Raw genomic sequence first — 23,800 nt, 5'->3', positions numbered from 1 at the left:
GAGTTTGAGAATTGGAGACCAAAATGATGAGTTGCACTGACTGGTTTATGAACGTCTATTCATTTAGCGTTTTAATGACCATGTTTGCACACTGATTGGTGTAAAAAAATAAAATAAAACTAAATAATAATAATCTAGCACACCTGTGCAGGTTTGACATGACATGACAGGTAGCTGTCTTGTGGGTGGTGCTGAATCCTGTTAAATGACATGAGGGTCTCATGCCTATACACAAGGGTGTGTCATTGCTGTTGCTTGACCATGCATTGGTTTCTGTGGTCAGTGAATGATAAAAACAAAATTTACCATCCATTGATGGATGGGAAATCCGCCATGAGGCATTTGTTTTTAGAAACTGCTGCTCACAACCAATGTTGCAATGGAGTGTCTCCATCTGCTGGTGGTATTGGAAAGGCATTAGTGCTATGACAGGGTCTGAAGAAGAAGAAGAAGAAGAAGAAGAAGAAGACGGAAAAAAATATATATAAAAAGAAAAAGAGAGAGAGAGAGAGAGACTGACTTAGTGAGCGAGTGAGTGAGAGAGTGAGAGTGAGTGAGAGTGAATGAGTGAGTGAGTGATTGAGTGAGTGAGTGAGTGAGTGAGAACAAATGAGTTAAAGCAAGTGAGTGAGAGAGATCGAATGAATGAAAGTCTGAATGACAGAAAGAAAAAAGGATGAAGAAAGAAGCATGAAGAAAAAAAAATGTATATGGAGTTGCTGACATGAGTGCAATCTACAAAGCCGTTGAGGCTGATCCTCATGGGAGGATTATTGCACCAGGACCCTTAGCACTTTTAAAATGCCATTCAATGCCACGGGCTAGATGTAAACTGCAGATGACCATGTTGTGGTAGTTACCATGGATACCCAAGTGATGTGTGAGCTAACACATAGGCCCAACAGATTCCAAGAAGGCCAGAATCACCAGCGGCACCACCATCGATTGTCAGGTCACCCGGATTCAGCAAATACCAGAGTCCAAAATGATGCAGGTTTATACTGTTAATTTTCAGTTTATCGTTACAGTTGGTGTTATTCCATGTCGGAAGGGACGCAGCTACAGCCAGTGGGGTAACTAGAGACAGGCAGGCAGCTATGTGCAACAAAGGTAGGCGTGTTGTTTTCATATGCAGATCTGAAATATTGTCTTATATGCAAGAGGAGGAGTGATGGGGGTTCAGGCAAAAGCCAGGCTATGGATTGCATTGCTAAATGCTCCATCAGAGTGCAATGGTCGCCTGTCCTTTTTTTAAGTGATGATGTGGGTTTAGCCTGTGCTGTATGTATGTATGGGTGGCTGACTGCCACCCACCCAGAAAGTGTATGGGAGGCTGGTTGGCTGCCAGCCTTCCTTCCATTCCTATGAGTAATGTGAGTGCTCATGAAGGGGACATGGTTGGGTCCACCCCTTTCCCGGTTATCCCCTCTAGGCCTTTTGGCTTAGATCAAGTGTAAAAAAAGAAAGGATCTTGCGACAGATCGCATCCTGAGGCACGTTTTTTTTTGTGTGAATACTTGCACTTGGGTGACTTGTGAGCACATACTGATACATACGTTCCCTATCTGGGGACCATAAATTAAATGGATTTTTGAGAAAGGGAGCTGATTTGGAAGCTTGCTTCTGTCGCCCTATGCATTGACCCGATGTGGCAGTATCTTCGGGTAGTGAACAGTGCACCACCCCATTCCAGTGTTAAACAAGAAAGATTCTCATTTAATCCTCCGTGGGTGAGAATTTAAGTTTGAGAATTGGAGACCAAAATGATGAGTTGCACTGACTGGTTTATGAACGTCTATTCATTTAGCGTTTTAATGACCATGTTTGCACACTGATTGGTGTAAAAAAATAAAATAAAACTAAATAATAATAATCTAGCACACCTGTGCAGGTTTGACATGACATGACAGGTAGCTGTCTTGTGGGTGGTGCTGAATCCTGTTAAATGACATGAGGGTCTCATGCCTATACACAAGGGTGTGTCATTGCTGTTGCTTGACCATGCATTGGTTTCTGTGGTCAGTGAATGATAAAAACAAAATTTACCATCCATTGATGGATGGGAAATCCGCCATGAGGCATTTGTTTTTAGAAACTGCTGCTCACAACCAATGTTGCAATGGAGTGTCTCCATCTGCTGGTGGTATTGGAAAGGCATTAGTGCTATGACAGGGTCTGAAGAAGAAGAAGAAGAAGAAGAAGAAGAAGACGGAAAAAAATATATATAAAAAGAAAAAGAGAGAGAGAGAGAGAGACTGACTTAGTGAGCGAGTGAGTGAGAGAGTGAGAGTGAGTGAGAGTGAATGAGTGAGTGAGTGATTGAGTGAGTGAGTGAGTGAGTGAGTGAGAACAAATGAGTTAAAGCAAGTGAGTGAGAGAGATCGAATGAATGAAAGTCTGAATGACAGAAAGAAAAAAGGATGAAGAAAGAAGCATGAAGAAAAAAAAATGTATATGGAGTTGCTGACATGAGTGCAATCTACAAAGCCGTTGAGGCTGATCCTCATGGGAGGATTATTGCACCAGGACCCTTAGCACTTTTAAAATGCCATTCAATGCCACGGGCTAGATGTAAACTGCAGATGACCATGTTGTGGTAGTTACCATGGATACCCAAGTGATGTGTGAGCTAACACATAGGCCCAACAGATTCCAAGAAGGCCAGAATCACCAGCGGCACCACCATCGATTGTCAGGTCACCCGGATTAAGCAAATACCAGAGTCCAAAATGATGCAGGTTTATACTGTTAATTTTCAGTTTATCGTTACAGTTGGTGTTATTCCATGTCGGAAGGGACGCAGCTACAGCCAGTGGGGTAACTAGAGACAGGCAGGCAGCTATGTGCAACAAAGGTAGGCGTGTTGTTTTCATATGCAGATCTGAAATATTGTCTTATATGCAAGAGGAGGAGTGATGGGGGTTCAGGCAAAAGCCAGGCTATGGATTGCATTGCTAAATGCTCCATCAGAGTGCAATGGTCGCCTGTCCTTTTTTTAAGTGATGATGTGGGTTTAGCCTGTGCTGTATGTATGTATGGGTGGCTGACTGCCACCCACCCAGAAAGTGTATGGGAGGCTGGTTGGCTGCCAGCCTTCCTTCCATTCCTATGAGTAATGTGAGTGCTCATGAAGGGGACATGGTTGGGTCCACCCCTTTCCCGGTTATCCCCTCTAGGCCTTTTGGCTTAGATCAAGTGTAAAAAAAGAAAGGATCTTGCGACAGATCGCATCCTGAGGCACGTTTTTTTTTGTGTGAATACTTGCACTTGGGTGACTTGTGAGCACATACTGATACATACGTTCCCTATCTGGGGACCATAAATTAAATGGATTTTTGAGAAAGGGAGCTGATTTGGAAGCTTGCTTCTGTCGCCCTATGCATTGACCCGATGTGGCAGTATCTTCGGGTAGTGAACAGTGCACCACCCCATTCCAGTGTTAAACAAGAAAGATTCTCATTTAATCCTCCGTGGGTGAGAATTTGAGTTTGAGAATTGGAGACCAAAATGATGAGTTGCACTGACTGGTTTATGAACGTCTATTCATTTAGCGTTTTAATGACCATGTTTGCACACTGATTGGTGTAAAAAAATAAAATAAAACTAAATAATAATAATCTAGCACACCTGTGCAGGTTTGACATGACATGACAGGTAGCTGTCTTGTGGGTGGTGCTGAATCCTGTTAAATGACATGAGGGTCTCATGCCTATACACAAGGGTGTGTCATTGCTGTTGCTTGACCATGCATTGGTTTCTGTGGTCAGTGAATGATAAAAACAAAATTTACCATCCATTGATGGATGGGAAATCCGCCATGAGGCATTTGTTTTTAGAAACTGCTGCTCACAACCAATGTTGCAATGGAGTGTCTCCATCTGCTGGTGGTATTGGAAAGGCATTAGTGCTATGACAGGGTCTGAAGAAGAAGAAGAAGAAGAAGAAGAAGAAGACGGAAAAAAATATATATAAAAAGAAAAAGAGAGAGAGAGAGAGAGACTGACTTAGTGAGCGAGTGAGTGAGAGAGTGAGAGTGAGTGAGAGTGAATGAGTGAGTGAGTGATTGAGTGAGTGAGTGAGTGAGTGAGTGAGAACAAATGAGTTAAAGCAAGTGAGTGAGAGAGATCGAATGAATGAAAGTCTGAATGACAGAAAGAAAAAAGGATGAAGAAAGAAGCATGAAGAAAAAAAAATGTATATGGAGTTGCAGTGCAATCTACAAAGCCGTTGAGGCTGATCCTCATGGGAGGATTATTGCACCAGGACCCTTAGCACTTTTAAAATGCCATTCAATGCCACGGGCTAGATGTAAACTGCAGATGACCATGTTGTGGTAGTTACCATGGATACCCAAGTGATGTGTGAGCTAACACATAGGCCCAACAGATTCCAAGAAGGCCAGAATCACCAGCGGCACCACCATCGATTGTCAGGTCACCCGGATTAAGCAAATACCAGAGTCCAAAATGATGCAGGTTTATACTGTTAATTTTCAGTTTATCGTTACAGTTGGTGTTATTCCATGTCGGAAGGGACGCAGCTACAGCCAGTGGGGTAACTAGAGACAGGCAGGCAGCTATGTGCAACAAAGGTAGGCGTGTTGTTTTCATATGCAGATCTGAAATATTGTCTTATATGCAAGAGGAGGAGTGATGGGGGTTCAGGCAAAAGCCAGGCTATGGATTGCATTGCTAAATGCTCCATCAGAGTGCAATGGTCGCCTGTCCTTTTTTTAAGTGATGATGTGGGTTTAGCCTGTGCTGTATGTATGTATGGGTGGCTGACTGCCACCCACCCAGAAAGTGTATGGGAGGCTGGTTGGCTGCCAGCCTTCCTTCCATTCCTATGAGTAATGTGAGTGCTCATGAAGGGGACATGGTTGGGTCCACCCCTTTCCCGGTTATCCCCTCTAGGCCTTTTGGCTTAGATCAAGTGTAAAAAAAGAAAGGATCTTGCGACAGATCGCATCCTGAGGCACGTTTTTTTTTGTGTGAATACTTGCACTTGGGTGACTTGTGAGCACATACTGATACATACGTTCCCTATCTGGGGACCATAAATTAAATGGATTTTTGAGAAAGGGAGCTGATTTGGAAGCTTGCTTCTGTCGCCCTATGCATTGACCCGATGTGGCAGTATCTTCGGGTAGTGAACAGTGCACCACCCCATTCCAGTGTTAAACAAGAAAGATTCTCATTTAATCCTCCGTGGGTGAGAATTTGAGTTTGAGAATTGGAGACCAAAATGATGAGTTGCACTGACTGGTTTATGAACGTCTATTCATTTAGCGTTTTAATGACCATGTTTGCACACTGATTGGTGTAAAAAAATAAAATAAAACTAAATAATAATAATCTAGCACACCTGTGCAGGTTTGACATGACATGACAGGTAGCTGTCTTGTGGGTGGTGCTGAATCCTGTTAAATGACATGAGGGTCTCATGCCTATACACAAGGGTGTGTCATTGCTGTTGCTTGACCATGCATTGGTTTCTGTGGTCAGTGAATGATAAAAACAAAATTTACCATCCATTGATGGATGGGAAATCCGCCATGAGGCATTTGTTTTTAGAAACTGCTGCTCACAACCAATGTTGCAATGGAGTGTCTCCATCTGCTGGTGGTATTGGAAAGGCATTAGTGCTATGACAGGGTCTGAAGAAGAAGAAGAAGAAGAAGAAGAAGAAGAAGAAGAAGACGGAAAAAAATATATATAAAAAGAAAAAGAGAGAGAGAGAGAGACTGACTTAGTGAGCGAGTGAGTGAGAGAGTGAGAGTGAGTGAGAGTGAATGAGTGAGTGAGTGATTGAGTGAGTGAGTGAGTGAGTGAGTGAGAACAAATGAGTTAAAGCAAGTGAGTGAGAGAGATCGAATGAATGAAAGTCTGAATGACAGAAAGAAAAAAGGATGAAGAAAGAAGCATGAAGAAAAAAAAATGTTTATGGAGTTGCTGACATGAGTGCAATCTACAAAGCCGTTGAGGCTGATCCTCATGGGAGGATTATTGCACCAGGACCCTTAGCACTTTTAAAATGCCATTCAATGCCACGGGCTAGATGTAAACTGCAGATGACCATGTTGTGGTAGTTACCATGGATACCCAAGTGATGTGTGAGCTAACACATAGGCCCAACAGATTCCAAGAAGGCCAGAATCACCAGCGGCACCACCATCGATTGTCAGGTCACCCGGATTCAGCAAATACCAGAGTCCAAAATGATGCAGGTTTATACTGTTAATTTTCAGTTTATCGTTACAGTTGGTGTTATTCCATGTCGGAAGGGACGCAGCTACAGCCAGTGGGGTAACTAGAGACAGGCAGGCAGCTATGTGCAACAAAGGTAGGCGTGTTGTTTTCATATGCAGATCTGAAATATTGTCTTATATGCAAGAGGAGGAGTGATGGGGGTTCAGGCAAAAGCCAGGCTATGGATTGCATTGCTAAATGCTCCATCAGAGTGCAATGGTCGCCTGTCCTTTTTTTAAGTGATGATGTGGGTTTAGCCTGTGCTGTATGTATGTATGGGTGGCTGACTGCCACCCACCCAGAAAGTGTATGGGAGGCTGGTTGGCTGCCAGCCTTCCTTCCAATCCTATGAGTAATGTGAGTGCTCATGAAGGGGACATGGTTGGGTCCACCCCTTTCCCGGTTATCCCCTCTAGGCCTTTTGGCTTAGATCAAGTGTAAAAAAAGAAAGGATCTTGCGACAGATCGCATCCTGAGGCACGTTTTTTTTTGTGTGAATACTTGCACTTGGGTGACTTGTGAGCACATACTGATACATACGTTCCCTATCTGGGGACCATAAATTAAATGGATTTTTGAGAAAGGGAGCTGATTTGGAAGCTTGCTTCTGTCGCCCTATGCATTGACCCGATGTGGCAGTATCTTCGGGTAGTGAACAGTGCACCACCCCATTCCAGTGTTAAACAAGAAAGATTCTCATTTAATCCTCCGTGGGTGAGAATTTGAGTTTGAGAATTGGAGACCAAAATGATGAGTTGCACTGACTGGTTTATGAACGTCTATTCATTTAGCGTTTTAATGACCATGTTTGCACACTGATTGGTGTAAAAAAATAAAATAAAACTAAATAATAATAATCTAGCACACCTGTGCAGGTTTGACATGACATGACAGGTAGCTGTCTTGTGGGTGGTGCTGAATCCTGTTAAATGACATGAGGGTCTCATGCCTATACACAAGGGTGTGTCATTGCTGTTGCTTGACCATGCATTGGTTTCTGTGGTCAGTGAATGATAAAAACAAAATTTACCATCCATTGATGGATGGGAAATCCGCCATGAGGCATTTGTTTTTAGAAACTGCTGCTCACAACCAATGTTGCAATGGAGTGTCTCCATCTGCTGGTGGTATTGGAAAGGCATTAGTGCTATGACAGGGTCTGAAGAAGAAGAAGAAGAAGAAGAAGAAGAAGAAGAAGACGGAAAAAAATATATATAAAAAGAAAAAGAGAGAGAGAGAGAGAGACTGACTTAGTGAGCGAGTGAGTGAGAGAGTGAGAGTGAGTGAGAGTGAATGAGTGAGTGAGTGATTGAGTGAGTGAGTGAGTGAGTGAGAACAAATGAGTTAAAGCAAGTGAGTGAGAGAGATCGAATGAATGAAAGTCTGAATGACAGAAAGAAAAAAGGATGAAGAAAGAAGCATGAAGAAAAAAAAATGTATATGGAGTTGCTGACATGAGTGCAATCTACAAAGCCGTTGAGGCTGATCCTCATGGGAGGATTATTGCACCAGGACCCTTAGCACTTTTAAAATGCCATTCAATGCCACGGGCTAGATGTAAACTGCAGATGACCATGTTGTGGTAGTTACCATGGATACCCAAGTGATGTGTGAGCTAACACATAGGCCCAACAGATTCCAAGAAGGCCAGAATCACCAGCGGCACCACCATCGATTGTCAGGTCACCCGGATTCAGCAAATACCAGAGTCCAAAATGATGCAGGTTTATACTGTTAATTTTCAGTTTATCGTTACAGTTGGTGTTATTCCATGTCGGAAGGGACGCAGCTACAGCCAGTGGGGTAACTAGAGACAGGCAGGCAGCTATGTGCAACAAAGGTAGGCGTGTTGTTTTCATATGCAGATCTGAAATATTGTCTTATATGCAAGAGGAGGAGTGATGGGGGTTCAGGCAAAAGCCAGGCTATGGATTGCATTGCTAAATGCTCCATCAGAGTGCAATGGTCGCCTGTCCTTTTTTTAAGTGATGATGTGGGTTTAGCCTGTGCTGTATGTATGTATGGGTGGCTGACTGCCACCCACCCAGAAAGTGTATGGGAGGCTGGTTGGCTGCCAGCCTTCCTTCCATTCCTATGAGTAATGTGAGTGCTCATGAAGGGGACATGGTTGGGTCCACCCCTTTCCCGGTTATCCCCTCTAGGCCTTTTGGCTTAGATCAAGTGTAAAAAAAGAAAGGATCTTGCGACAGATCGCATCCTGAGGCACGTTTTTTTTTGTGTGAATACTTGCACTTGGGTGACTTGTGAGCACATACTGATACATACGTTCCCTATCTGGGGACCATAAATTAAATGGATTTTTGAGAAAGGGAGCTGATTTGGAAGCTTGCTTCTGTCGCCCTATGCATTGACCCGATGTGGCAGTATCTTCGGGTAGTGAACAGTGCACCACCCCATTCCAGTGTTAAACAAGAAAGATTCTCATTTAATCCTCCGTGGGTGAGAATTTGAGTTTGAGAATTGGAGACCAAAATGATGAGTTGCACTGACTGGTTTATGAACGTCTATTCATTTAGCGTTTTAATGACCATGTTTGCACACTGATTGGTGTAAAAAAATAAAATAAAACTAAATAATAATAATCTAGCACACCTGTGCAGGTTTGACATGACATGACAGGTAGCTGTCTTGTGGGTGGTGCTGAATCCTGTTAAATGACATGAGGGTCTCATGCCTATACACAAGGGTGTGTCATTGCTGTTGCTTGACCATGCATTGGTTTCTGTGGTCAGTGAATGATAAAAACAAAATTTACCATCCATTGATGGATGGGAAATCCGCCATGAGGCATTTGTTTTTAGAAACTGCTGCTCACAACCAATGTTGCAATGGAGTGTCTCCATCTGCTGGTGGTATTGGAAAGGCATTAGTGCTATGACAGGGTCTGAAGAAGAAGAAGAAGAAGAAGAAGAAGAAGACGGAAAAAAATATATATAAAAAGAAAAAGAGAGAGAGAGAGAGAGACTGACTTAGTGAGCGAGTGAGTGAGAGAGTGAGAGTGAGTGAGAGTGAATGAGTGAGTGAGTGATTGAGTGAGTGAGTGAGTGAGTGAGTGAGAACAAATGAGTTAAAGCAAGTGAGTGAGAGAGATCGAATGAATGAAAGTCTGAATGACAGAAAGAAAAAAGGATGAAGAAAGAAGCATGAAGAAAAAAAAATGTATATGGAGTTGCTGACATGAGTGCAATCTACAAAGCCGTTGAGGCTGATCCTCATGGGAGGATTATTGCACCAGGACCCTTAGCACTTTTAAAATGCCATTCAATGCCACGGGCTAGATGTAAACTGCAGATGACCATGTTGTGGTAGTTACCATGGATACCCAAGTGATGTGTGAGCTAACACATAGGCCCAACAGATTCCAAGAAGGCCAGAATCACCAGCGGCACCACCATCGATTGTCAGGTCACCCGGATTCAGCAAATACCAGAGTCCAAAATGATGCAGGTTTATACTGTTAATTTTCAGTTTATCGTTACAGTTGGTGTTATTCCATGTCGGAAGGGACGCAGCTACAGCCAGTGGGGTAACTAGAGACAGGCAGGCAGCTATGTGCAACAAAGGTAGGCGTGTTGTTTTCATATGCAGATCTGAAATATTGTCTTATATGCAAGAGGAGGAGTGATGGGGGTTCAGGCAAAAGCCAGGCTATGGATTGCATTGCTAAATGCTCCATCAGAGTGCAATGGTCGCCTGTCCTTTTTTTAAGTGATGATGTGGGTTTAGCCTGTGCTGTATGTATGTATGGGTGGCTGACTGCCACCCACCCAGAAAGTGTATGGGAGGCTGGTTGGCTGCCAGCCTTCCTTCCATTCCTATGAGTAATGTGAGTGCTCATGAAGGGGACATGGTTGGGTCCACCCCTTTCCCGGTTATCCCCTCTAGGCCTTTTGGCTTAGATCAAGTGTAAAAAAAGAAAGGATCTTGCGACAGATCGCATCCTGAGGCATGTTTTTTTTTGTGTGAATACTTGCACTTGGGTGACTTGTGAGCACATACTGATACATACGTTCCCTATCTGGGGACCATAAATTAAATGGATTTTTGAGAAAGGGAGCTGATTTGGAAGCTTGCTTCTGTCGCCCTATGCATTGACCCGATGTGGCAGTATCTTCGGGTAGTGAACAGTGCACCACCCCATTCCAGTGTTAAACAAGAAAGATTCTCATTTAATCCTCCGTGGGTGAGAATTTGAGTTTGAGAATTGGAGACCAAAATGATGAGTTGCACTGACTGGTTTATGAACGTCTATTCATTTAGCGTTTTAATGACCATGTTTGCACACTGATTGGTGTAAAAAAATAAAATAAAACTAAATAATAATAATCTAGCACACCTGTGCAGGTTTGACATGACATGACAGGTAGCTGTCTTGTGGGTGGTGCTGAATCCTGTTAAATGACATGAGGGTCTCATGCCTATACACAAGGGTGTGTCATTGCTGTTGCTTGACCATGCATTGGTTTCTGTGGTCAGTGAATGATAAAAACAAAATTTACCATCCATTGATGGATGGGAAATCCGCCATGAGGCATTTGTTTTTAGAAACTGCTGCTCACAACCAATGTTGCAATGGAGTGTCTCCATCTGCTGGTGGTATTGGAAAGGCATTAGTGCTATGACAGGGTCTGAAGAAGAAGAAGAAGAAGAAGAAGAAGAAGACGGAAAAAAATATATATAAAAAGAAAAAGAGAGAGAGAGAGAGAGACTGACTTAGTGAGCGAGTGAGTGAGAGAGTGAGAGTGAGTGAGAGTGAATGAGTGAGTCAGTGATTGAGTGAGTGAGTGAGTGAGTGAGAACAAATGAGTTAAAGCAAGTGAGTGAGAGAGATCGAATGAATGAAAGTCTGAATGACAGAAAGAAAAAAGGATGAAGAAAGAAGCATGAAGAAAAAAAAATGTATATGGAGTTGCTGACATGAGTGCAATCTACAAAGCCGTTGAGGCTGATCCTCATGGGAGGATTATTGCACCAGGACCCTTAGCACTTTTAAAATGCCATTCAATGCCACGGGCTAGATGTAAACTGCAGATGACCATGTTGTGGTAGTTACCATGGATACCCAAGTGATGTGTGAGCTAACACATAGGCCCAACAGATTCCAAGAAGGCCAGAATCACCAGCGGCACCACCATCGATTGTCAGGTCACCCGGATTCAGCAAATACCAGAGTCCAAAATGATGCAGGTTTATACTGTTAATTTTCAGTTTATCGTTACAGTTGGTGTTATTCCATGTCGGAAGGGACGCAGCTACAGCCAGTGGGGTAACTAGAGACAGGCAGGCAGCTATGTGCAACAAAGGTAGGCGTGTTGTTTTCATATGCAGATCTGAAATATTGTCTTATATGCAAGAGGAGGAGTGATGGGGGTTCAGGCAAAAGCCAGGCTATGGATTGCATTGCTAAATGCTCCATCAGAGTGCAATGGTCGCCTGTCCTTTTTTTAAGTGATGATGTGGGTTTAGCCTGTGCTGTATGTATGTATGGGTGGCTGACTGCCACCCACCCAGAAAGTGTATGGGAGGCTGGTTGGCTGCCAGCCTTCCTTCCATTCCTATGAGTAATGTGAGTGCTCATGAAGGGGACATGGTTGGGTCCACCCCTTTCCCGGTTATCCCCTCTAGGCCTTTTGGCTTAGATCAAGTGTAAAAAAAGAAAGGATCTTGCGACAGATCGCATCCTGAGGCACGTTTTTTTTTGTGTGAATACTTGCACTTGGGTGACTTGTGAGCACATACTGATACATACGTTCCCTATCTGGGGACCATAAATTAAATGGATTTTTGAGAAAGGGAGCTGATTTGGAAGCTTGCTTCTGTCGCCCTATGCATTGACCCGATGTGGCAGTATCTTCGGGTAGTGAACAGTGCACCACCCCATTCCAGTGTTAAACAAGAAAGATTCTCATTTAATCCTCCGTGGGTGAGAATTTGAGTTTGAGAATTGGAGACCAAAATGATGAGTTGCACTGACTGGTTTATGAACGTCTATTCATTTAGCGTTTTAATGACCATGTTTGCACACTGATTGGTGTAAAAAAATAAAATAAAACTAAATAATAATAATCTAGCACACCTGTGCAGGTTTGACATGACATGACAGGTAGCTGTCTTGTGGGTGGTGCTGAATCCTGTTAAATGACATGAGGGTCTCATGCCTATACACAAGGGTGTGTCATTGCTGTTGCTTGACCATGCATTGGTTTCTGTGGTCAGTGAATGATAAAAACAAAATTTACCATCCATTGATGGATGGGAAATCCGCCATGAGGCATTTGTTTTTAGAAACTGCTGCTCACAACCAATGTTGCAATGGAGTGTCTCCATCTGCTGGTGGTATTGGAAAGGCATTAGTGCTATGACAGGGTCTGAAGAAGAAGAAGAAGAAGAAGAAGAAGAAGAAGACGGAAAAAAATATATATAAAAAGAAAAAGAGAGAGAGAGAGAGAGACTGACTTAGTGAGCGAGTGAGTGAGAGAGTGAGAGTGAGTGAGAGTGAATGAGTGAGTGAGTGATTGAGTGAGTGAGTGAGTGAGTGAGAACAAATGAGTTAAAGCAAGTGAGTGAGAGAGATCGAATGAATGAAAGTCTGAATGACAGAAAGAAAAAAGGATGAAGAAAGAAGCATGAAGAAAAAAAAATGTATATGGAGTTGCTGACATGAGTGCAATCTACAAAGCCGTTGAGGCTGATCCTCATGGGAGGATTATTGCACCAGGACCCTTAGCACTTTTAAAATGCCATTCAATGCCACGGGCTAGATGTAAACTGCAGATGACCATGTTGTGGTAGTTACCATGGATACCCAAGTGATGTGTGAGCTAACACATAGGCCCAACAGATTCCAAGAAGGCCAGAATCACCAGCGGCACCACCATCGATTGTCAGGTCACCCGGATTCAGCAAATACCAGAGTCCAAAATGATGCAGGTTTATACTGTTAATTTTCAGTTTATCGTTACAGTTGGTGTTATTCCATGTCGGAAGGGACGCAGCTACAGCCAGTGGGGTAACTAGAGACAGGCAGGCAGCTATGTGCAACAAAGGTAGGCGTGTTGTTTTCATATGCAGATCTGAAATATTGTCTTATATGCAAGAGGAGGAGTGATGGGGGTTCAGGCAAAAGCCAGGCTATGGATTGCATTGCTAAATGCTCCATCAGAGTGCAATGGTCGCCTGTCCTTTTTTTAAGTGATGATGTGGGTTTAGCCTGTGCTGTATGTATGTATGGGTGGCTGACTGCCACCCACCCAGAAAGTGTATGGGAGGCTGGTTGGCTGCCAGCCTTCCTTCCATTCCTATGAGTAATGTGAGTGCTCATGAAGGGGACATGGTTGGGTCCACCCCTTTCCCGGTTATCCCCTCTAGGCCTTTTGGCTTAGATCAAGTGTAAAAAAAGAAAGGATCTTGCGACAGATCGCATCCTGAGGCACGTTTTTTTTTGTGTGAATACTTGCACTTGGGTGACTTGTGAGCACATACTGATACATACGTTCCCTATCTGGGGACCATAAATTAAATGGATTTTTGAGAAAGGGAGCTGATTTGGAAGCTTGCTTCTGTCGCCCTATGCATTGACCCGATGTGGCAGTATCTTCGGGTAGTGAACAGTGCACCACCCCATTCCAGTGTTAAACAAGAAAGATTCTCATTTAATCCTCCGTGGGTGAGAATTTGAGTTTGAGAATTGGAGACCAAAATGATGAGTTGCACTGACTGGTTTATGAACGTCTATTCATTTAGCGTTTTAATGACCATGTTTGCACACTGATTGGTGTAAAAAAATAAAATAAAACTAAATAATAATAATCTAGCACACCTGTGCAGGTTTGACATGACATGACAGGTAGCTGTCTTGTGGGTGGTGCTGAATCCTGTTAAATGACATGAGGGTCTCATGCCTATACACAAGGGTGTGTCATTGCTGTTGCTTGACCATGCATTGGTTTCTGTGGTCAGTGAATGATAAAAACAAAATTTACCATCCATTGATGGATGGGAAATCCGCCATGAGGCATTTGTTTTTAGAAACTGCTGCTCACAACCAATGTTGCAATGGAGTGTCTCCATCTGCTGGTGGTATTGGAAAGGCATTAGTGCTATGACAGGGTCTGAAGAAGAAGAAGAAGAAGAAGAAGAAGAAGAAGAAGAAGAAGAAGACGGAAAAAAATATATATAAAAAGAAAAAGAGAGAGAGAGAGAGAGACTGACTTAGTGAGCGAGTGAGTGAGAGAGTGAGAGTGAGTGAGAGTGAATGAGTGAGTGAGTGATTGAGTGAGTGAGTGAGTGAGTGAGAACAAATGAGTTAAAGCAAGTGAGTGAGAGAGATCGAATGAATGAAAGTCTGAATGACAGAAAGAAAAAAGGATGAAGAAAGAAGCATGAAGAAAAAAAAATGTATATGGAGTTGCTGACATGAGTGCAATCTACAAAGCCGTTGAGGCTGATCCTCATGGGAGGATTATTGCACCAGGACCCTTAGCACTTTTAAAATGCCATTCAATGCCACGGGCTAGATGTAAACTGCAGATGACCATGTTGTGGTAGTTACCATGGATACCCAAGTGATGTGTGAGCTAACACATAGGCCCAACAGATTCCAAGAAGGCCAGAATCACCAGCGGCACCACCATCGATTGTCAGGTCACCCGGATTCAGCAAATACCAGAGTCCAAAATGATGCAGGTTTATACTGTTAATTTTCAGTTTATCGTTACAGTTGGTGTTATTCCATGTCGGAAGGGACGCAGCTACAGCCAGTGGGGTAACTAGAGACAGGCAGGCAGCTATGTGCAACAAAGGTAGGCGTGTTGTTTTCATATGCAGATCTGAAATATTGTCTTATATGCAAGAGGAGGAGTGATGGGGGTTCAGGCAAAAGCCAGGCTATGGATTGCATTGCTAAATGCTCCATCAGAGTGCAATGGTCGCCTGTCCTTTTTTTAAGTGATGATGTGGGTTTAGCCTGTGCTGTATGTATGTATGGGTGGCTGACTGCCACCCACCCAGAAAGTGTATGGGAGGCTGGTTGGCTGCCAGCCTTCCTTCCATTCCTATGAGTAATGTGAGTGCTCATGAAGGGGACATGGTTGGGTCCACCCCTTTCCCGGTTATCCCCTCTAGGCCTTTTGGCTTAGATCAAGTGTAAAAAAAGAAAGGATCTTGCGACAGATCGCATCCTGAGGCACGTTTTTTTTTGTGTGAATACTTGCACTTGGGTGACTTGTGAGCACATACTGATACATACGTTCCCTATCTGGGGACCATAAATTAAATGGATTTTTGAGAAAGGGAGCTGATTTGGAAGCTTGCTTCTGTCGCCCTATGCATTGACCCGATGTGGCAGTATCTTCGGGTAGTGAACAGTGCACCACCCCATTCCAGTGTTAAACAAGAAAGATTCTCATTTAATCCTCCGTGGGTGAGAATTTGAGTTTGAGAATTGGAGACCAAAATGATGAGTTGCACTGACTGGTTTATGAACGTCTATTCATTTAGCGTTTTAATGACCATGTTTGCACACTGATTGGTGTAAAAAAATAAAATAAAACTAAATAATAATAATCTAGCACACCTGTGCAGGTTTGACATGACATGACAGGTAGCTGTCTTGTGGGTGGTGCTGAATCCTGTTAAATGACATGAGGGTCTCATGCCTATACACAAGGGTGTGTCATTGCTGTTGCTTGACCATGCATTGGTTTCTGTGGTCAGTGAATGATAAAAACAAAATTTACCATCCATTGATGGATGGGAAATCCGCCATGAGGCATTTGTTTTTAGAAACTGCTGCTCACAACCAATGTTGCAATGGAGTGTCTCCATCTGCTGGTGGTATTGGAAAGGCATTAGTGCTATGACAGGGTCTGAAGAAGAAGAAGAAGAAGAAGAAGAAGAAGAAGACGGAAAAAAATATATATAAAAAGAAAAAGAGAGAGAGAGAGAGAGACTGACTTAGTGAGCGAGTGAGTGAGAGAGTGAGAGTGAGTGAGAGTGAATGAATGAGTGAGTGATTGATGATTGAGTGAGTGAGTGAGTGAGTGAGAACAAATGAGTTAAAGCAAGTGAGTGAGAGAGATCGAATGAATGAAAGTCTGAATGACAGAAAGAAAAAAGGATGAAGAAAGAAGCATGAAGAAAAAAAAATGTATATGGAGTTGCTGACATGAGTGCAATCTACAAAGCCGTTGAGGCTGATCCTCATGGGAGGATTATTGCACCAGGACCCTTAGCACTTTTAAAATGCCATTCAATGCCACGGGCTAGATGTAAACTGCAGATGACCATGTTGTGGTAGTTACCATGGATACCCAAGTGATGTGTGAGCTAACACATAGGCCCAACAGATTCCAAGAAGGCCAGAATCACCAGCGGCACCACCATCGATTGTCAGGTCACCCGGATTCAGCAAATACCAGAGTCCAAAATGATGCAGGTTTATACTGTTAATTTTCAGTTTATCGTTACAGTTGGTGTTATTCCATGTCGGAAGGGACGCAGCTACAGCCAGTGGGGTAACTAGAGACAGGCAGGCAGCTATGTGCAACAAAGGTAGGCGTGTTGTTTTCATATGCAGATCTGAAATATTGTCTTATATGCAAGAGGAGGAGTGATGGGGGTTCAGGCAAAAGCCAGGCTATGGATTGCATTGCTAAATGCTCCATCAGAGTGCAATGGTCGCCTGTCCTTTTTTTAAGTGATGATGTGGGTTTAGCCTGTGCTGTATGTATGTATGGGTGGCTGACTGCCACCCACCCAGAAAGTGTATGGGAGGCTGGTTGGCTGCCAGCCTTCCTTCCATTCCTATGAGTAATGTGAGTGCTCATGAAGGGGACATGGTTGGGTCCACCCCTTTCCCGGTTATCCCCTCTAGGCCTTTTGGCTTAGATCAAGTGTAAAAAAAGAAAGGATCTTGCGACAGATCGCATCCTGAGGCACGTTTTTTTTTGTGTGAATACTTGCACTTGGGTGACTTGTGAGCACATACTGATACATACGTTCCCTATCTGGGGACCATAAATTAAATGGATTTTTGAGAAAGGGAGCTGATTTGGAAGCTTGCTTCTGTCGCCCTATGCATTGACCCGATGTGGCAGTATCTTCGGGTAGTGAACAGTGCACCACCCCATTCCAGTGTTAAACAAGAAAGATTCTCATTTAATCCTCCGTGGGTGAGAATTTGAGTTTGAGAATTGGAGACCAAAATGATGAGTTGCACTGACTGGTTTATGAACGTCTATTCATTTAGCGTTTTAATGACCATGTTTGCACACTGATTGGTGTAAAAAAATAAAATAAAACTAAATAATAATAATCTAGCACACCTGTGCAGGTTTGACATGACATGACAGGTAGCTGTCTTGTGGGTGGTGCTGAATCCTGTTAAATGACATGAGGGTCTCATGCCTATACACAAGGGTGTGTCATTGCTGTTGCTTGACCATGCATTGGTTTCTGTGGTCAGTGAATGATAAAAACAAAATTTACCATCCATTGATGGATGGGAAATCCGCCATGAGGCATTTGTTTTTAGAAACTGCTGCTCACAACCAATGTTGCAATGGAGTGTCTCCATCTGCTGGTGGTATTGGAAAGGCATTAGTGCTATGACAGGGTCTGAAGAAGAAGAAGAAGAAGAAGAAGACGGAAAAAAATATATATAAAAAGAAAAAGAGAGAGAGAGAGAGAGACTGACTTAGTGAGCGAGTGAGTGAGAGAGTGAGAGTGAGTGAGAGTGAATGAGTGAGTGAGTGATTGAGTGAGTGAGTGAGTGAGTGAGAACAAATGAGTTAAAGCAAGTGAGTGAGAGAGATCGAATGAATGAAAGTCTGAATGACAGAAAGAAAAAAGGATGAAGAAAGAAGCATGAAGAAAAAAAAATGTATATGGAGTTGCTGACATGAGTGCAATCTACAAAGCCGTTGAGGCTGATCCTCATGGGAGGATTATTGCACCAGGACCCTTAGCACTTTTAAAATGCCATTCAATGCCACGGGCTAGATGTAAACTGCAGATGACCATGTTGTGGTAGTTACCATGGATACCCAAGTGATGTGTGAGCTAACACATAGGCCCAACAGATTCCAAGAAGGCCAGAATCACCAGCGGCACCACCATCGATTGTCAGGTCACCCGGATTCAGCAAATACCAGAGTCCAAAATGATGCAGGTTTATACTGTTAATTTTCAGTTTATCGTTACAGTTGGTGTTATTCCATGTCGGAAGGGACGCAGCTACAGCCAGTGGGGTAACTAGAGACAGGCAGGCAGCTATGTGCAACAAAGGTAGGCGTGTTGTTTTCATATGCAGATCTGAAATATTGTCTTATATGCAAGAGGAGGAGTGATGGGGGTTCAGGCAAAAGCCAGGCTATGGATTGCATTGCTAAATGCTCCATCAGAGTGCAATGGTCGCCTGTCCTTTTTTTAAGTGATGATGTGGGTTTAGCCTGTGCTGTATGTATGTATGGGTGGCTGACTGCCACCCACCCAGAAAGTGTATGGGAGGCTGGTTGGCTGCCAGCCTTCCTTCCATTCCTATGAGTAATGTGAGTGCTCATGAAGGGGACATGGTTGGGTCCACCCCTTTCCCGGTTATCCCCTCTAGGCCTTTTGGCTTAGATCAAGTGTAAAAAAAGAAAGGATCTTGCGACAGATCGCATCCTGAGGCACGTTTTTTTTTGTGTGAATACTTGCACTTGGGTGACTTGTGAGCACATACTGATACATACGTTCCCTATCTGGGGACCATAAATTAAATGGATTTTTGAGAAAGGGAGCTGATTTGGAAGCTTGCTTCTGTCGCCCTATGCATTGACCCGATGTGGCAGTATCTTCGGGTAGTGAACAGTGCACCACCCCATTCCAGTGTTAAACAAGAAAGATTCTCATTTAATCCTCCGTGGGTGAGAATTTGAGTTTGAGAATTGGAGACCAAAATGATGAGTTGCACTGACTGGTTTATGAACGTCTATTCATTTAGCGTTTTAATGACCATGTTTGCACACTGATTGGTGTAAAAAAATAAAATAAAACTAAATAATAATAATCTAGCACACCTGTGCAGGTTTGACATGACATGACAGGTAGCTGTCTTGTGGGTGGTGCTGAATCCTGTTAAATGACATGAGGGTCTCATGCCTATACACAAGGGTGTGTCATTGCTGTTGCTTGACCATGCATTGGTTTCTGTGGTCAGTGAATGATAAAAACAAAATTTACCATCCATTGATGGATGGGAAATCCGCCATGAGGCATTTGTTTTTAGAAACTGCTGCTCACAACCAATGTTGCAATGGAGTGTCTCCATCTGCTGGTGGTATTGGAAAGGCATTAGTGCTATGACAGGGTCTGAAGAAGAAGAAGAAGAAGAAGAAGAAGAAGAAGCGGAAAAAAATATATATAAAAAGAAAAAGAGAGAGAGAGAGAGAGACTGACTTAGTGAGCGAGTGAGTGAGAGAGTGAGAGTGAGTGAGAGTGAATGAGTGAGTGAGTGATTGAGTGAGTGAGTGAGTGAGTGAGAACAAATGAGTTAAAGCAAGTGAGTGAGAGAGATCGAATGAATGAAAGTCTGAATGACAGAAAGAAAAAAGGATGAAGAAAGAAGCATGAAGAAAAAAAAATGTATATGGAGTTGCTGACATGAGTGCAATCTACAAAGCCGTTGAGGCTGATCCTCATGGGAGGATTATTGCACCAGGACCCTTAGCACTTTTAAAATGCCATTCAATGCCACGGGCTAGATGTAAACTGCAGATGACCATGTTGTGGTAGTTACCATGGATACCCAAGTGATGTGTGAGCTAACACATAGGCCCAACAGATTCCAAGAAGGCCAGAATCACCAGCGGCACCACCATCGATTGTCAGGTCACCCGGATTCAGCAAATACCAGAGTCCAAAATGATGCAGGTTTATACTGTTAATTTTCAGTTTATCGTTACAGTTGGTGTTATTCCATGTCGGAAGGGACGCAGCTACAGCCAGTGGGGTAACTAGAGACAGGCAGGCAGCTATGTGCAACAAAGGTAGGCGTGTTGTTTTCATATGCAGATCTGAAATATTGTCTTATATGCAAGAGGAGGAGTGATGGGGGTTCAGGCAAAAGCCAGGCTATGGATTGCATTGCTAAATGCTCCATCAGAGTGCAATGGTCGCCTGTCCTTTTTTTAAGTGATGATGTGGGTTTAGCCTGTGCTGTATGTATGTATGGGTGGCTGACTGCCACCCACCCAGAAAGTGTATGGGAGGCTGGTTGGCTGCCAGCCTTCCTTCCATTCCTATGAGTAATGTGAGTGCTCATGAAGGGGACATGGTTGGGTCCACCCCTTTCCCGGTTATCCCCTCTAGGCCTTTTGGCTTAGATCAAGTGTAAAAAAAGAAAGGATCTTGCGACAGATCGCATCCTGAGGCACGTTTTTTTTTGTGTGAATACTTGCACTTGGGTGACTTGTGAGCACATACTGATACATACGTTCCCTATCTGGGGACCATAAATTAAATGGATTTTTGAGAAAGGGAGCTGATTTGGAAGCTTGCTTCTGTCGCCCTATGCATTGACCCGATGTGGCAGTATCTTCGGGTAGTGAACAGTGCACCACCCCATTCCAGTGTTAAACAAGAAAGATTCTCATTTAATCCTCCGTGGGTGAGAATTTGAGTTTGAGAATTGGAGACCAAAATGATGAGTTGCACTGACTGGTTTATGAACGTCTATTCATTTAGCGTTTTAATGACCATGTTTGCACACTGATTGGTGTAAAAAAATAAAATAAAACTAAATAATAATAATCTAGCACACCTGTGCAGGTTTGACATGACATGACAGGTAGCTGTCTTGTGGGTGGTGCTGAATCCTGTTAAATGACATGAGGGTCTCATGCCTATACACAAGGGTGTGTCATTGCTGTTGCTTGACCATGCATTGGTTTCTGTGGTCAGTGAATGATAAAAACAAAATTTACCATCCATTGATGGATGGGAAATCCGCCATGAGGCATTTGTTTTTAGAAACTGCTGCTCACAACCAATGTTGCAATGGAGTGTCTCCATCTGCTGGTGGTATTGGAAAGGCATTAGTGCTATGACTGAGAAGAAGAAGAAGAAGAAGAAGAAGAAGACGGAAAAAAATATATATAAAAAGAAAAAGAGAGAGAGAGAGAGAGACTGACTTAGTGAGCGAGTGAGTGAGAGAGTGAGAGTGAGTGAGAGTGAATGAGTGAGTGAGTGATTGAGTGAGTGAGTGAGTGAGTGAGTGAGAACAAATGAGTTAAAGCAAGTGAGTGAGAGAGATCGAATGAATGAAAGTCTGAATGACAGAAAGAAAAAAGGATGAAGAAAGAAGCATGAAGAAAAAAAAATGTATATGGAGTTGCTGACATGAGTGCAATCTACAAAGCCGTTGAGGCTGATCCTCATGGGAGGATTATTGCACCAGGACCCTTAGCACTTTTAAAATGCCATTCAATGCCACGGGCTAGATGTAAACTGCAGATGACCATGTTGTGGTAGTTACCATGGATACCCAAGTGATGTGTGAGCTAACACATAGGCCCAACAGATTCCAAGAAGGCCAGAATCACCAGCGGCACCACCATCGATTGTCAGGTCACCCGGATTCAGCAAATACCAGAGTCCAAAATGATGCAGGTTTATACTGTTAATTTTCAGTTTATCGTTACAGTTGGTGTTATTCCATGTCGGAAGGGACGCAGCTACAGCCAGTGGGGTAACTAGAGACAGGCAGGCAGCTATGTGCAACAAAGGTAGGCGTGTTGTTTTCATATGCAGATCTGAAATATTGTCTTATATGCAAGAGGAGGAGTGATGGGGGTTCAGGCAAAAGCCAGGCTATGGATTGCATTGCTAAATGCTCCATCAGAGTGCAATGGTCGCCTGTCCTTTTTTTAAGTGATGATGTGGGTTTAGCCTGTGCTGTATGTATGTATGGGTGGCTGACTGCCACCCACCCAGAAAGTGTATGGGAGGCTGGTTGGCTGCCAGCCTTCCTTCCATTCCTATGAGTAATGTGAGTGCTCATGAAGGGGACATGGTTGGGTCCACCCCTTTCCCGGTTATCCCCTCTAGGCCTTTTGGCTTAGATCAAGTGTAAAAAAAGAAAGGATCTTGCGACAGATCGCATCCTGAGGCACGTTTTTTTTTGTGTGAATACTTGCACTTGGGTGACTTGTGAGCACATACTGATACATACGTTCCCTATCTGGGGACCATAAATTAAATGGATTTTTGAGAAAGGGAGCTGATTTGGAAGCTTGCTTCTGTCGCCCTATGCATTGACCCGATGTGGCAGTATCTTCGGGTAGTGAACAGTGCACCACCCCATTCCAGTGTTAAACAAGAAAGATTCTCATTTAATCCTCCGTGGGTGAGAATTTGAGTTTGAGAATTGGAGACCAAAATGATGAGTTGCACTGACTGGTTTATGAACGTCTATTCATTTAGCGTTTTAATGACCATGTTTGCACACTGATTGGTGTAAAAAAATAAAATAAAACTAAATAATAATAATCTAGCACACCTGTGCAGGTTTGACATGACATGACAGGTAGCTGTCTTGTGGGTGGTGCTGAATCCTGTTAAATGACATGAGGGTCTCATGCCTATACACAAGGGTGTGTCATTGCTGTTGCTTGACCATGCATTGGTTTCTGTGGTCAGTGAATGATAAAAACAAAATTTACCATCCATTGATGGATGGGAAATCCGCCATGAGGCATTTGTTTTTAGAAACTGCTGCTCACAACCAATGTTGCAATGGAGTGTCTCCATCTGCTGGTGGTATTGGAAAGGCATTAGTGCTATGACAGGGTCTGAAGAAGAAGAAGAAGAAGAAGAAGAAGACGGAAAAAAATATATATAAAAAGAAAAAGAGAGAGAGAGAGAGAGACTGACTTAGTGAGCGAGTGAGTGAGAGAGTGAGAGTGAGTGAGAGTGAATGAGTGAGTGAGTGATTGAGTGAGTGAGTGAGTGAGTGAGAACAAATGAGTTAAAGCAAGTGAGTGAGAGAGATCGAATGAATGAAAGTCTGAATGACAGAAAGAAAAAAGGATGAAGAAAGAAGCATGAAGAAAAAAAAATGTATATGGAGTTGCTGACATGAGTGCAATCTACAAAGCCGTTGAGGCTGATCCTCATGGGAGGATTATTGCACCAGGACCCTTAGCACTTTTAAAATGCCATTCAATGCCACGGGCTAGATGTAAACTGCAGATGACCATGTTGTGGTAGTTACCATGGATACCCAAGTGATGTGTGAGCTAACACATAGGCCCAACAGATTCCAAGAAGGCCAGAATCACCAGCGGCACCACCATCGATTGTCAGGTCACCCGGATTCAGCAAATACCAGAGTCCAAAATGATGCAGGTTTATACTGTTAATTTTCAGTTTATCGTTACAGTTGGTGTTATTCCATGTCGGAAGGGACGCAGCTACAGCCAGTGGGGTAACTAGAGACAGGCAGGCAGCTATGTGCAACAAAGGTAGGCGTGTTGTTTTCATATGCAGATCTG

At 43.3% G+C, this 23,800-nt stretch overlaps 13 pseudogenes; all 13 read left to right on the top strand.

Annotated features, from left to right (window-relative positions):
- Positions 1-1,421: 1,421 nt before the first annotated feature.
- Positions 1,422-1,685, top strand: LOC130342760 (U2 spliceosomal RNA; annotated as a pseudogene).
- A 1,480-nt stretch (positions 1,686-3,165) lies between these two features.
- Positions 3,166-3,429, top strand: LOC130342758 (U2 spliceosomal RNA; annotated as a pseudogene).
- Positions 3,430-4,902: 1,473 nt separating this feature from the next.
- On the top strand, positions 4,903-5,166 carry LOC130342756 (U2 spliceosomal RNA; annotated as a pseudogene).
- Positions 5,167-6,653: 1,487 nt separating this feature from the next.
- On the top strand, positions 6,654-6,917 carry LOC130342755 (U2 spliceosomal RNA; annotated as a pseudogene).
- A 1,482-nt stretch (positions 6,918-8,399) lies between these two features.
- On the top strand, positions 8,400-8,663 carry LOC130342754 (U2 spliceosomal RNA; annotated as a pseudogene).
- Positions 8,664-10,143: 1,480 nt separating this feature from the next.
- On the top strand, positions 10,144-10,407 carry LOC130342705 (U2 spliceosomal RNA; annotated as a pseudogene).
- Positions 10,408-11,883: 1,476 nt separating this feature from the next.
- Positions 11,884-12,147, top strand: LOC130342753 (U2 spliceosomal RNA; annotated as a pseudogene).
- A 1,479-nt stretch (positions 12,148-13,626) lies between these two features.
- Positions 13,627-13,890, top strand: LOC130342752 (U2 spliceosomal RNA; annotated as a pseudogene).
- A 1,491-nt stretch (positions 13,891-15,381) lies between these two features.
- LOC130342751 (U2 spliceosomal RNA) lies at positions 15,382-15,645 on the top strand (annotated as a pseudogene).
- Positions 15,646-17,131: 1,486 nt separating this feature from the next.
- Positions 17,132-17,395, top strand: LOC130342750 (U2 spliceosomal RNA; annotated as a pseudogene).
- Positions 17,396-18,865: 1,470 nt separating this feature from the next.
- On the top strand, positions 18,866-19,129 carry LOC130342749 (U2 spliceosomal RNA; annotated as a pseudogene).
- Positions 19,130-20,607: 1,478 nt separating this feature from the next.
- Positions 20,608-20,871, top strand: LOC130342747 (U2 spliceosomal RNA; annotated as a pseudogene).
- Positions 20,872-22,344: 1,473 nt separating this feature from the next.
- On the top strand, positions 22,345-22,608 carry LOC130342746 (U2 spliceosomal RNA; annotated as a pseudogene).
- The last annotated feature ends 1,192 nt before the right edge of the window (positions 22,609-23,800 follow it).

Source organism: Hyla sarda, unplaced genomic scaffold, assembly GCF_029499605.1.
Source record: "Hyla sarda isolate aHylSar1 unplaced genomic scaffold, aHylSar1.hap1 scaffold_658, whole genome shotgun sequence".
Lineage (NCBI taxonomy): Eukaryota > Metazoa > Chordata > Amphibia > Anura > Hylidae > Hyla > Hyla sarda.
This window is presented reverse-complemented; position numbering and strand designations above follow the sequence as displayed.